The sequence below is a fragment of the Larus michahellis genome, chromosome 19 (assembly GCF_964199755.1).
Source record: "Larus michahellis chromosome 19, bLarMic1.1, whole genome shotgun sequence".
Lineage (NCBI taxonomy): Eukaryota > Metazoa > Chordata > Aves > Charadriiformes > Laridae > Larus > Larus michahellis.
In genome coordinates this window covers 5,127,016-5,139,665 of record NC_133914.1, presented here as the reverse complement: position 1 = coordinate 5,139,665, position 12,650 = coordinate 5,127,016, and the positions used below count along the sequence as shown (strand labels likewise).

Here is a 12,650-nt window from a genome sequence, read left to right as displayed (position 1 = left end):
GGGAACTCAAGAGCCCTGTTTCCCTCTCATCTGTTCACCAGTTTAAAACTGATCCATTCATATTCACAACCAAACCCTTCTAATTCAGAGGTTTAGTTCATTTGCTCCTAGAACAGCCTATCTTGGAGACCTGTGGGTGTCCTGAGGTGCTGAAGATGAATTCCAAATATCTCCAACTCATTGAATGAACACGTGCGGTATTTCTGCAAGACTTTGTCCAGCACTCAATACGAGAAGGCTGGCTGCATTTAGATATATTCCAGGAGGTTTTTGCAGCTCTAAGCCTTATCACATTGGGTGGGACCTTAGCTGATATCAACAGTTAACCGGGGCTAAGCAACCACCAGATGGATATAAAATCTGACCTCTAAGGAACACTCACATGCTGCAGGCTTTGGTGCTGCCAATTCATTACCAACAGACTTCCCAGTCACTCTTAGCGACTTCTGCAGCGATGCTGCAAGGTCAGGGCACGCTCCAGGGCTGTCAAGTTGACACAGCAGTTAAGAGTGAAATGAAGGTCAGCAGAGACGTCAGGAGAAAGGAAGCCTTGAAAGGGGTTGAGTTTGGTCCCAGGAGGGAGCTGCAGTTGCTCTCCCAGGCATCCTGAAATCAACAAAAAGAGAGATTCAGCCTGATCATACGAAAAGAATGTCTCTGATCTCCCCCTCCTCGGCAGCGATGCGCCACCCCACACAACAGAGAGGGAGGATGAGTAAAGCCAGCTCATGGCCCAGGCGCCCAATAAAGGGAATTGGTGGGTCCAGACCGAGAGAGCAACCCCAGGTTTGTTCACATTGTTCAGCGTTATGGGTTCTCGCTCTGACTCTGCTCTGGAAACAACGCTAGCTTGTATTCAGGGTGGCCGTTCAGAGTTCATGTTCTGCCGCGGGAATTGTTCTGCGTGACAAACACAAAGCCTAGGGTAAGTGAAATTACATGTTGGGCTTATTTTTAAAAGTATTAACAATTAGGGAAAACTAGGAACTCGTACCACTTTGGGCTAAATCTGAACAACAGAGAAAATAAATCAGAACAGGCTTCATGCACATACTTTTCTATGAAGGAAGTTGTTTACAATACATATTACGCTCCAGAATAAATCTGGGATAAACAAAGTTGAACTCTTACTCATCTCTGTCCTTCTTCCCGTGAAAAAGTCTTTTCAAGAGAGAACCAGCCCACCACCTATTCACCCCATAAGCCCTGTTTAACTCCTTGTGAAGATCAACGCAGATGTTGTGGAGGAGAGTCCTATCCTCACCCTGCACGCTACTCAGCTGCGTTAGCGTTTCCAAACGCTCCTTCCCTTGCTTCGCTAGACAAAATACACCTTCCTCCAAAGAGAGCAGAACAGCTCGCCTGTATGGCAGCTACAGAGCTCTTCTGGCAGGTGCCAAGCACCAGCAGCTCCAGCAGAAAGCAGAAGATGAAACCATTAGTCTGCAGGAAGTGCTTAGCACGTATGAAAACTAGGTCTTCTCTTCCCTGTACCTGAATGCTCGTACCCCAGAGATTTTATGAGAACACCTTTATGAGTTCCCCAGTAAGCACCAAAATGCTGTCACCTGTCGGACTGTGAGCCAGATACATCCTATATTCTGTCTAGGATGGTGACCAGTTCCTCTCCTACATTAGCACACATTGCCTTGTTAGACAGAGGTGCATTTTAAAGAATGAAAAGTACTGCACTAATTTTGGAACATGCAGGACTTTAAAATGAAATGTAGAGAACCTGGCACTTTCCAATCTCCATATGACCTTTATTTCCCTGCAAACCTAGAGCCAGTCTGTGAACTTGTTGACCATGGCAGAGCTTCCATGCCCGACGAACAGCAGAGCTTTCTACCCAGTGACCAAACACCGAAGACGCAAACTGTCTCCTTGGACACAAACACCCAACCACACACATACATCTTGCTCACTCCTGCCGCCAAGGCTACTTTGAGGTCCTCATGACTCAAAGCAGGGCAAAACAGAGCTTCTTTTGGTCCGGGCTTAGCCTCCAGTTGCACAAGCATTCGTTTCAGAAGTGCTAGCTCAAGCAGCTCCCATATTTCCGCCCCTTGTCACCCTCTCACTGTCTCTAGAGCTTGCTTCCGCAGCTGAAATATGGATTAGGGAACTGACCTGAAATACAAATAACCTAACAGAAAGAAAACCAAGAAAGGGGGGGATTTTGTACTTTTTTCTTTTTGAATTGAGATAATTCCCTAGCTGGGTCATCACACGGCCATGCAAAAGGTACAGCGGGATGAGAGAGGGGAACAGTGCAGGTGCAGGAAGGATCAGCCATAGCAAGGAGAAAGTGACTGCCTTCTGGAAGTGCGCGGCTGCTGAAAAGAAATACTTGTGAAACAAAATCCTTCACTGTGCCAAGCCTGCCCCAGTTTGGAGCTATTTGTCTTGCGCTGGAGACTTGAGAGCCTGTCCACTTCTGACTGAGAGCCTTCCATACAGTGAAATCCCCGCTTGGCTGCCCGTTAGCTCGAAGGGATCATTGTCCCGCAATACCGCCACATTCTTGGGTCCGTCTCCGGCTACTTTGAATAAAAACAACCGGAAAGTCTCAATTGAAGAAATAACTTTGTTGACAGAAGAAGAAAAACATAAACCTGTTAATGTAACTATTGCTATTAATAATCTTTAAACACCCAGGCTGAAACTTGGGTAAGGCCCACAGGAAGGCGAGAGGCAAGCTCCAGGTCCTTGTGGTTCACGAGAATTTCCTGCCTTGTCAGGGCGCGTTTCCTCTGCTTCGGGGAGGGATGGCGTCCAAGGCAAACGGCATTCCTTTTACTCACCGACCACGGCATCGTCCGAAGAAAGGGGCAGCTGAGTAGCTCTAACGCTGACAGATGGTGGTTTAGAAACCGAACCGCTAGGAGACCCAAGCCAAATCACATATGGGGCCTCGGGGATACTGGTGGTAACTCCAGTGAGGATGTGCAGCTATTACTCAAATTAATTCTGACTGCTGCTTTCCTAAGGAAGCTGTATCCAGCGGGGTGAGGAGCATTTCTGCACCCCCCAGAGACCACCAATCGCACGTACTAACGAAGCTGATCGTTCCCCACCTGCCTCTTCGCAGCTGTCTCTCGGGGGGCTGCAACGGAGCCCAGCACCCAGAGCACGGCAGCCCGCGGGGATTACACGGTACTGCTGGGGAGCAGAGCCGGGGCCGGGAAATTGGCCAAGCTAAATGGCAGGTTCCCAGCGGGAGGGAGTCCCGTGATCCCTCCATTTTCATAGTCCAGGGAGAAAACACACCCCCATCACATTCTTTTTCATCATCAGAAAAACTTCTGGAAATCAGACCCCCACACGTGGAGTTAGGAATCCGGGCAATTGGGTTTGTAAACGTTTAGGGCAGGATTTTTCAAAAGCATCTGAAGCACATGCTTGTGAAAATCCGGCCTCCAGCAGTAAAGACCTCAAGGTGCTGTGGAAATGTTCTGTAATTAGCGCATGCAATTTGTGAGGTTGAATTATTTCCTTAGCCCCATTTTATAGATGGGAAAGCCAAGGTACAAATGAGGCAGCATGTTTCCCAAGGCTACATAGCGTGCTAATGCCCCAGCCAGAAACAGACCCTACCGCTGCTGACTCCCAGTTTCTTGCTCTAATTACCAGAAAATTCCTCTCCTCTATGGCACAGCCAACTGGTTCCAATAATAAATCCAAGCTGTTGCAAAGATCAAGTCCATTTTTTCACTGCTTAACCCAAAAAAACATTTAATTTTCAAAACACAGGTTTGGCTTTTTACCAGAGAAAGGATTTGTTTTTCATTATTCATCTGTTTTTTGGTTTTTTCTCTCTCTTTTAAAAAGCCAAACATTCAATCACTCTGTTCAATACAGAGTTCCTAGGCTAGGAGCAGTGCAACTATCGTTACCCTATAAATCTTCATTATTCTTACTATAAATACACTTCTGCATTTTTCATTTTGTTATTTTTATGACTAAATATGGCACCTTTAGCAAACCTCAAAATGCTTTCCAAAATTAAGAACTTTGAATCCAATCCCGTAGCCCTTATTTCTGAGAAGCAACGCTTTTTAAAAAATTGTAACATTCCTTGGTATATGTCCAAAGCAGTAACATTAACCTACGGCTTTTCAACACTACTTTAATTATACCAGTCTATGGTGGTAAAGATAATACTGCCTTACTTAGGCACAGACAGATTGTTATAATGGTACCTTATGTTACCTATTCCTGTATGGGAATAAGCCAAATCAAGATAAAATAGGTATATTTTTAAACTGTGCCCACTCGAGCTATGTCAAAACAGAAGATTTGTGAAGAAGCTTTAATGTTAACAGGTACTTCTCCCAGCACATACAGTAATCACTGCTGGGCTAAAGAGAAGATACATGCACAAAAGAATGACATTTATCCTCTTCTAAAAGTAGCAGGACATTATTTCTAGCTTTGCTTTTTTATTTATTTGTTTTCCTAACCCAAAAATTCAGATTCTCAGATGAGTAGAAAGTAAATGAAAATAGTTTTATCACAGAGTTTACGAGTGTAAAGACTGATCTGTTGAAAGGAGAAGAAAACGTTAATTGGATCCTTAAACTCTGTTTCTCATTCCCTGTTTGGCACAAATGAGTAATTAACTTGTGGAGAAAGGATGCTTTTGTTAAAGAACTAAATCCCACAAAATCTTTACACCTTGTCCAAGACCAAGTAACTCACTATAAACAGGAGAACAACAGGGTGGTTAAAATGACTGAATCCATCCGCCTTTTATCTCTGCTCCCCCTGTGGGGCTGTATCTGCTGATAAATCAAAGATCAACTCACTGGTCAACCTTCTCAGATGCATCTTTCAATAATTACCTGTGATCCTCAAAGCAGCGGAAACGATCGACCAAGATTTGCAGTTCTTTAGAAAAAGAACTGTTTATTTTATAAGACTATAGAACTACTTGTTTTCTAAAAAGAACACTGTCAGCACCCCCCTGCAGAGTGACATGAGCCACATATTCTCCTTCACCTCATAGGATGGGGTTGTCCACAGTTAATTTTCCAGTACAACAAGAGGCGACAGGGCTTCACCATGAGTCGTGACAACTTTAAAACTAGATGCCTTTATGGGCCTTTTGGTTGTATTTCCTTAGGTCTAGAGCCTTGTGCTGAGCCAAGAGGCAGAAGCTCCGAAAGCAACACCACTTAACGGAGAACCAAAGAGCTTTAGGGCTTGCAAGCAGTTCAAAGGCAAGCGAGGAGATCAAAGTTGTTCACCGTGTGCCAGCTGCAGCGGTGATGGCACCGTTAGCCTCTCTGCCACACAAAAGAAGGAAATTAATCATTTTTTCCTGGATGCTTTTGATATGGACACTAGCTCTCTTTCATCAAAGCCAAAGAATACCTGGAAAACTGCTTCAGAGGATTTTAAATTATCTCAATTTATCTCCAATACAAAGAACAATAAAATAGGAGAAACTGGCTGGGTTGAAATTTAAAAATCAAAAAAACACACAAAAACTTCGCTGCAAAACTCAAGCCTATGAAAACCCTCACCTATTGAGCTTTTAGGGTCAAAAGAGGGAACTTCTACCTTCCTTTAAATTTGTCAGCATTCACTAAAACAAGAGCAAGCTCAAAAATTTTCTCATTGCATTTCTGTCCCTATACCAAGACCTGCTGAAAACTTTGCAAACAGAAATAAGTAAGTAAACTACAGTTTACTTCTGGAACCTGCTACCCCAAGCCAAAGAGTTCAGATAGCAAGGCTTTATTCCTTTTAAACTTAGGAGAAAACTCTTCAAGATTCCCAACCTAATTCCCAGATCCACGTCTGTTGGAATCAGAGAAGCAATCAAAATGTTTGACTGATTTCTCTGAAATTTTCAGAGATCAACCATCTCTAAGAAAGAAGCTCTTGGTAAACTGTACTTTTGGCAACTGAGAAAAGATAACAAGTGGCTACAGGCTCTCTGCTCGCAGAAAGAATCAGTTCAGTTGGCCTCTTTGGAAGAGAATATTCCCCCTCTGCCCCCCCAGATGGGTACCGCTCCATCAAATCCAGAGAATTTCAGACATTTATAGCATGTACTACACCCGGATACTCTCAGATCAGCCTTACAAATTTAATATACCCTGCAGTATGCAAAAACACAGGTACCCCATCCTGGAAGAGGTGTGAATATCATCTTATCTCCCCTCCCCTTCCTCATTCATTAGGATTGTTGGGTTGGTTTTTTTAAATATAAGGTTTAGATCCTTAGAAAATTCCCTTGAGATCATCTAATTGTAACTGTGATGGTCTCGTTCACAGAAATGGTCCGGTTTTGGGTTATTCTGGTTTATTCTGCATAGTGGGTTCCAGTAAACCTGAAAAATTACTGGAGTCAATGGGAGATTTGCACATGGCATGGACATTTCTGCAAGCCAACTCCTCGTATGCGAATACTCCTCTCCCACCCATTCGCATTTGCTGCTCCTCAATGTCACTGAATCTTGTTCCAAGCAGAGAGGAAGAATAGTCTTTCCCACCCCCAAAGAACTGATCCGATCCCCCCCCATGCATTAGCAAGCATATGTGTACCATATTCAGGGGGTTCTCTGATGTACTTATAAAAACCACATAAAAATTCCCATATGAAGCCTACTGCCTAATAAGAAGAAACTTTCTGCAAAAACCTCATGGAAATGTGTTTTGTTGGAAGTTAAGCAGCCTTCCCCTCCTGCCTACAGCAGAGTTAGAGGAGAACAGATTCAGCCCTCTTACCTTTCACTTGTTGGATGACTGGCCTTAGCAAACCCTACCCTCCATCTTCGATTTCTGGATTAAATAAATCCAGTTCCTTCAGCTTCCTCCCCAGCACCAGTTTTAGACCTCTGGTTGTTCTTCTTGCTCTCCTTCGGTCTCCAGTGTGCTCTCCTCTTCCTCTGTGCTCAAAGCTGGGAGCACCAATGCCTACCAGAGTGGCATGATTAATTACCCCTGTGTCTCACGTGACTTTCCTGCTAATACATGCCAGAATAAAATTAGCCTTTTTTTACAAAGCACCAACTGTTGAATCATACGCAGCTTGTGGTCCACTGATACCTCCGCATCCTTCTCTGCTATGCCACTACTGAGCTATTTCCCACCCTTTATTTATAAACCCACTCTGGTTTTCCTTGCTGTGGGAACAGCTGTCTCTCAGGAGAACCTGATGTACCTTTTCCAGACTTGTAGGAAGACATGTACCAATGTCTTCCTAAGTAAATGCTAATTCGACTGCACAAGCTCCTGGAGAGACAGAAAAGATGAATGACCCCTGATAGTTCCTCGAGAAGCCTCTGTGTTGGTTCTCCACCAGCATCCGAGCAAGGATACGATTTGTAACTGCTCCAGAAGTTAACCCATGAGTCACTCACATGTCACAACTACATGCATGTTATTTTTCTGATCAATGTGGGGCTGCGCAAAAGACGTTTCCAGCCATTCCCAATTGCCGCTATGTTTTCGGTTTAGTTTTCAGGCTGCGGGTAGCAGACGGTACTGAGTAGAGCCAGATGTCACATACCTGGGACCAAATCACCACACGCCTCTGCTCTTCCACCCAATGCCCAGCTTTGCCATTTCTTCTAGATGCGGGCATGATGCTCCACCCAATTCCAGATTTTAACTTACAGCAACAGAGTCCAAAAGACACATACTCAATGAAGATTAAGCGGAACACTTCACACGCTGCTTGGAGCTGCAACCCATAGGAAGTGTTGCTGTCTGTGTTTTACAGGAGGGATTAAGAGAAACAAACCCTGGTTTAGCCCGTTAACTCCAGGCACCTGCTTGAAGTGCTTCAATTAGAAGCCTAAAGTGAAGGGTGGATCTTCTCCCACGCATGCTGCACTGCTCCGCATACACATAGATGTACCCAGCTGCGTGCTGTGGAGTGCGGCAGAGACACGTGCAAGCTGCTGCTGTGACGACTGCTCAGCTGGCACTGCCACCTTCCAGCCACGCTGTATCCAAGACAGCTGAAGCACTTTGGGAGTTACACAGTATGCTCATCGATGGGGTGAAAAAGCCTATTTATTTTACCTTAAAACATCATTGGCATAAGATCCCACAACTGACAGTGTATGGACTACAAATATCCTGGCAGATACCCCAAGAGCTACTCTCCATCCAATATCCAAAACCAGGATTAAGTCTGTCCCATGGGATCCTTATGGAGGATGTAAACTAACGAGCCCTGCCAGCTTCTAAATTATTACTGTGAACATCCGGAACACTCTTATTTGACCCATTGACATTTCCATAAATTCTCTGAGGGTGAATTCCCTGTACTACCAAAGAAGAAAACAAGAAACAGACTTCTTTTTTGACCCCATTCCTGGTAAATGACATCCACAATCTGAGATGGCCCTTGTCGAATCCCAGCTTGGTGAGACACAGCGGTCTATTATTTGATCCCTGTGGGGATAGATGAGGCCTCCAAAGAAATTCCCTCAGAGGAGTGAGTAAGGACATCCCTCAGCCAAGATATGAAGTGGATAAAAACTATAGCGGCATGGGGATTGACTGATGGTGCGGGAACAGGAATGCAAAACCAGCAAGGGGAGCACGTATGCTCATAGAAGGAAAAACTGAGAGACTCGAGAATAAACTCCTCTAGCCCTGCTCGCTCGCTGATGTGCATAGGTATTCTCCACGCTGAACTCTGTATGTCGATGCTCACCGCCATCCAGCTCAGAAAGCCACTCAAGCTTGAAAGATACTCCTTTAAAGGAACAGGAATGGAGCGTCCTTGTCCTATTTGATCTCGGCTTTGTTGGGGAATCTTACAAAACCCACAGTACCACAGAATACGAACAGGGGACTATCATATAAGCATCTTCACTTTTTCTTTAATACAAGGCAAGAGAGAACATCAGGTCTCTACCACTGCACCGTGCTGATATACAATGAACTGGGTCTGGATAAGAAAACTATCAGGAACGTATGTATCAATAATGAGCTTTTACTACCACTTCCTTCAAAAACACCACTGGTAGGCAGAACTCTGTCAGAAATTATTTTTACTTGCTGTGAGATCAAGATGAGAACAGCAAGTCTTACCAATAAATAAGTAAGAATGGCAAGCCTACAATAATTTGCAAATAACGCATTGGGAAAAAAAGATCCCAGATCTCTGTATCACTTTAAGCTGCATTATCTTCATCATATAAAAAAATGGTTTTGATCAAATTTTAAGACATACCATCTCATGCAATAATGGAAAACAGATTTCGTTGCATATTTTCTTCTGGATTATTTCAATTACTTTCAGAATCTCAGAAGCCATTCCAAGCTCAAAGTTTTGCTTCATGTATCTTCATTTTATTCAATTTTATTTATTATTTCAATTATCCCTGCCCAAATTCATCCCTGATCTCAGTCCATTGGCTACAGTTATCTGAGATGGAGGACGGACTTGGCGCCTGCAAGACCAACAACAGGGAAGGCTCTAACACAGTAACATACAATACCGAAGACAGAAAAATGAGTTGAGTCAGTTTCAAGCTCAAGCTAAAAATAGTAAATTCAAATTAAAATCTCCCAGGCCAGATTCTCAGGCTCAAAACCATTAATTTTAAAAGCTGAGACCACTCAGGGCCTCCTCCCGGGAGGTACTGAGTGACCCTTAACTCCGATGAAAGTTACTGAGAGTTGAAAGAGCTCCGCAGGTCACAGGATTGGGTCCTTCAGCAGGCTACGCTCCTAGTGACCAGCTAAGAAACAGCCTGCCACCTCAAGAATCACCCCTCCAGTGGATTCCAGTAAATGCCAGTTGGAATTTACTCAGCAGTTTTCAGGAGCAAGTTCCTAGACCAAGAAATCACTACTGTCCCAGCAGAGGTGACAAGACATACAGACATTTCAGCTGCTGCCTACTGACACCCACACAGGACAGAGGAATCCCCGTGTTCTCCTATTATGAGCTGCTGCCTCTTTGCCAGTTCACAAATTTTGAAGGGGGAATAAACAGTTTTTCAGGTAACAACATTCTTCTGACGGTCTTTCTGCTCTGTCACAAGGTTAGGTGCATAAACAGCAGTCACTTCAGATATACCACTGAATATAAAATTCTTACCTTCCCCTGGTCCAACACAATCACATGATCCTGGCTTCCTTTTGCATTTTCATTGCCCAACATCCATCTCTACGGATTATCCCAGGAAAAGCAAGTTCTGTATTACTCAGCTGGAAGGAAAAATGGAAAGGAGTTATTAAAGATACTGGACTCACTTCATCAAATGACAAACTACTGGCTTTGAGCAGTTGTAAGGTATTAATGGAGAATGAGCAACAGCTTTGTGGGCTCTGCAAAGCAAAGCTCAGTGCTAACCAGAGGACGAATTGCCATGTTGCAAAAAATACCCCATCCTGAGATTTGACACCTGAAAGGCAGTCTCAGCACAGACTCCAAAGAGGGCGAATGTGCAAAAGACCAGGTTGCCAGTGACCCCGAGACACAAAAAGTGCTACTTGACAACCAAACATCTTTATTCAACAGAGTTATCGGCTGTGGGTCTTGCCAGCTGTCTTGATTTTATGCCAGATTTTGCAATGTTGTAGGGAAGAGCGTGGAAAAATGACCTGAGGGTGCCCTAGGGACTCAAAAATCAGAAAACAAATAAATTAAATTGTAAATATGTTTTTAATCTCATGATTCTTGCACACCCATGACTGCTGAAGAGTTGATATTCTAGAGCAATCAGTACTGGCCATGCTGCAGAATGACGATGGACATACAGATCCTGCCCAGTACGAAGATGAAGGATTTTCAGTGTTTCCTGCAAAAATGTAGTAAGGGTCGATGTTCATTACACTTTTTGTCTGCAGGGAAAAGCAGAGCGAGTAACTTTTTGTTCTGCTGCTGGGTGGTTTCACACATTAGTCACTGGAATGAGGACGCTCTGGGGCAAGATTTAATCCAACATTCAGAAGTTTCGGAGGGTTGGCTCCATCGCCCGGTGCCGCTCTCCTCGCGCTACAACCTTGCCCAATTTCACCACCTGAAAAAACCCAGCCAACAACCGGCGGCCGTGTGCTGCCCTCTCACGGGCTGCAAACAGCAGAGCAGCAACACCTCTGCTCGCCCAGACCCAGCAGCCACCGAGGCAATAAATAGTACGGAGGGTTTGGAGTGTCCCTGTCATCATCAGCCGGATTTATGGCATGCCGCAGTGACTGCACAACCACAGCCGGTGCTTTAGCAGCTCTGCCTGGCATTTCATAAGAGGGTACAGGGCTCACAGAGTGTTGGGTGACGCCGAAATACCAACCAGCTCACAAGCACACAGCCCTCAGTGCTCCAGGTCCTCTTGTCTCTGCTCCATCATAACTACTGGTCTCATTTGCTCCAGGAACTGCCACCCTTGCTGTCGAAGGCCTGGGGGAGTAAAGAGGAGAAGAGGGAGGATTACACCGTTCCCAATCCAGCCCTACGTGCTGCTGACAACCCCAAAGACTGCATCTCCTGCCTGCCGAGTGGTGAAACCTCAGAGCCAGGGGCAGCCCCACTTTGGCTGGAATTTGGAGCACAGATTCTGGAGAAGGCTCCGGGGAGACCTTAGAGCCCCTTTCAGTCCCTAAAGGGGCTCCAGGAAAGCTGGGGAGGGACTTTGGATCAGGGAGGGGAGCCATGGGACGAGGGGGAAGGGTTTTAAACTGGAAGAGGGGAGATTTAGATGAGATCTTGTAAAGAAATTCTTGGCTGTGAGGGCGGTGAGCCCCTGGCCCAGGTTGCCCAGAGAAGCTGTGGCTGCCCCATCCCTGGAGGGGTTCAAGGCCAGGTTGGACGGGGCTTGGAGCAACCTGGGCTGGTGGGAGGTGTCCCTGCCCAGGGCAGGGGGTGGCACTGGGTGGACTTTAAGGTCCCTTCCAACCCGAACCATTCTAAGATTCTATTCCTCAACCCAGTAAACCACACTGAGCCTTTGGCCTTCTGCTGATGCTGCCAACAAGTGTCTGACCTTGTAAACGACGTGCCGGCACTGACAGCAGTGTCTGAGCTGCATGTTCACAGCAGAGAGCAAAAAACTTCCACACTGTTTATTCCAGCACCTCCAACTCCTGCGAGGACATCTTGAAGACACAACTGAAGAGCTTTTAAAACACCACAGTGTCAGGAATGTTATCCCTTTACGACACCAAATTATTTGGGATACGCAATTTGTTTTCACGATACTTACGCAGAGCACGGCACAGTCCTGTGTACTACGACATGAAGTAATTAATCTTTTCTTCATTTAAAAGCCTCATGATTTTTTTAAGGCAATCCCATGATGCGTGGGGGCCTGGGCTGTCAGCTTGGAGTGCTAAAATGAATTCAACCCCCGCCTCAGAAAACACACAGATCTTTTAATTAGGAAATTGGGGGGTTGTTGTATTTGTCTTCTCACACGTGAAACTTCGGAGCACGCAACAGACCCCCTTTTCTTGCCCCGTTAAAGGGGCTGGAAACTCACTGTGCCTTTTCAGAAAGAGCCGAGATCCTCGGGCGTGAAGCGCCTCCAGGAAGGGCCGCACTAATGGAGGCCGCAGCGCTGGGCCCCCTGCCCCTCGCCAGGCGGGGTGGGCAGCCTCCCTGCCTGCTTTTCCGTCCATTTTACCACACAGACCTTCTCCGGGGGCGGACATCTCCTCCCTGCCCCGCCACCCCA

At 45.5% G+C, this 12,650-nt stretch overlaps 1 long non-coding RNA gene across 1 annotated transcript; it reads right to left on the bottom strand.

Annotated features, from left to right (window-relative positions):
* Positions 1-411: 411 nt before the first annotated feature.
* Positions 412-12,048, bottom strand: LOC141733166 (uncharacterized). The gene is made up of 4 exons (XR_012584229.1): positions 11,961-12,048; positions 11,271-11,377; positions 10,076-10,185; positions 412-606 (listed from the first exon to the last, which is right to left on the bottom strand). It is a non-coding gene; the product is annotated as an uncharacterized LOC141733166 (long non-coding RNA).
* Positions 12,049-12,650: the final 602 nt, after the last annotated feature.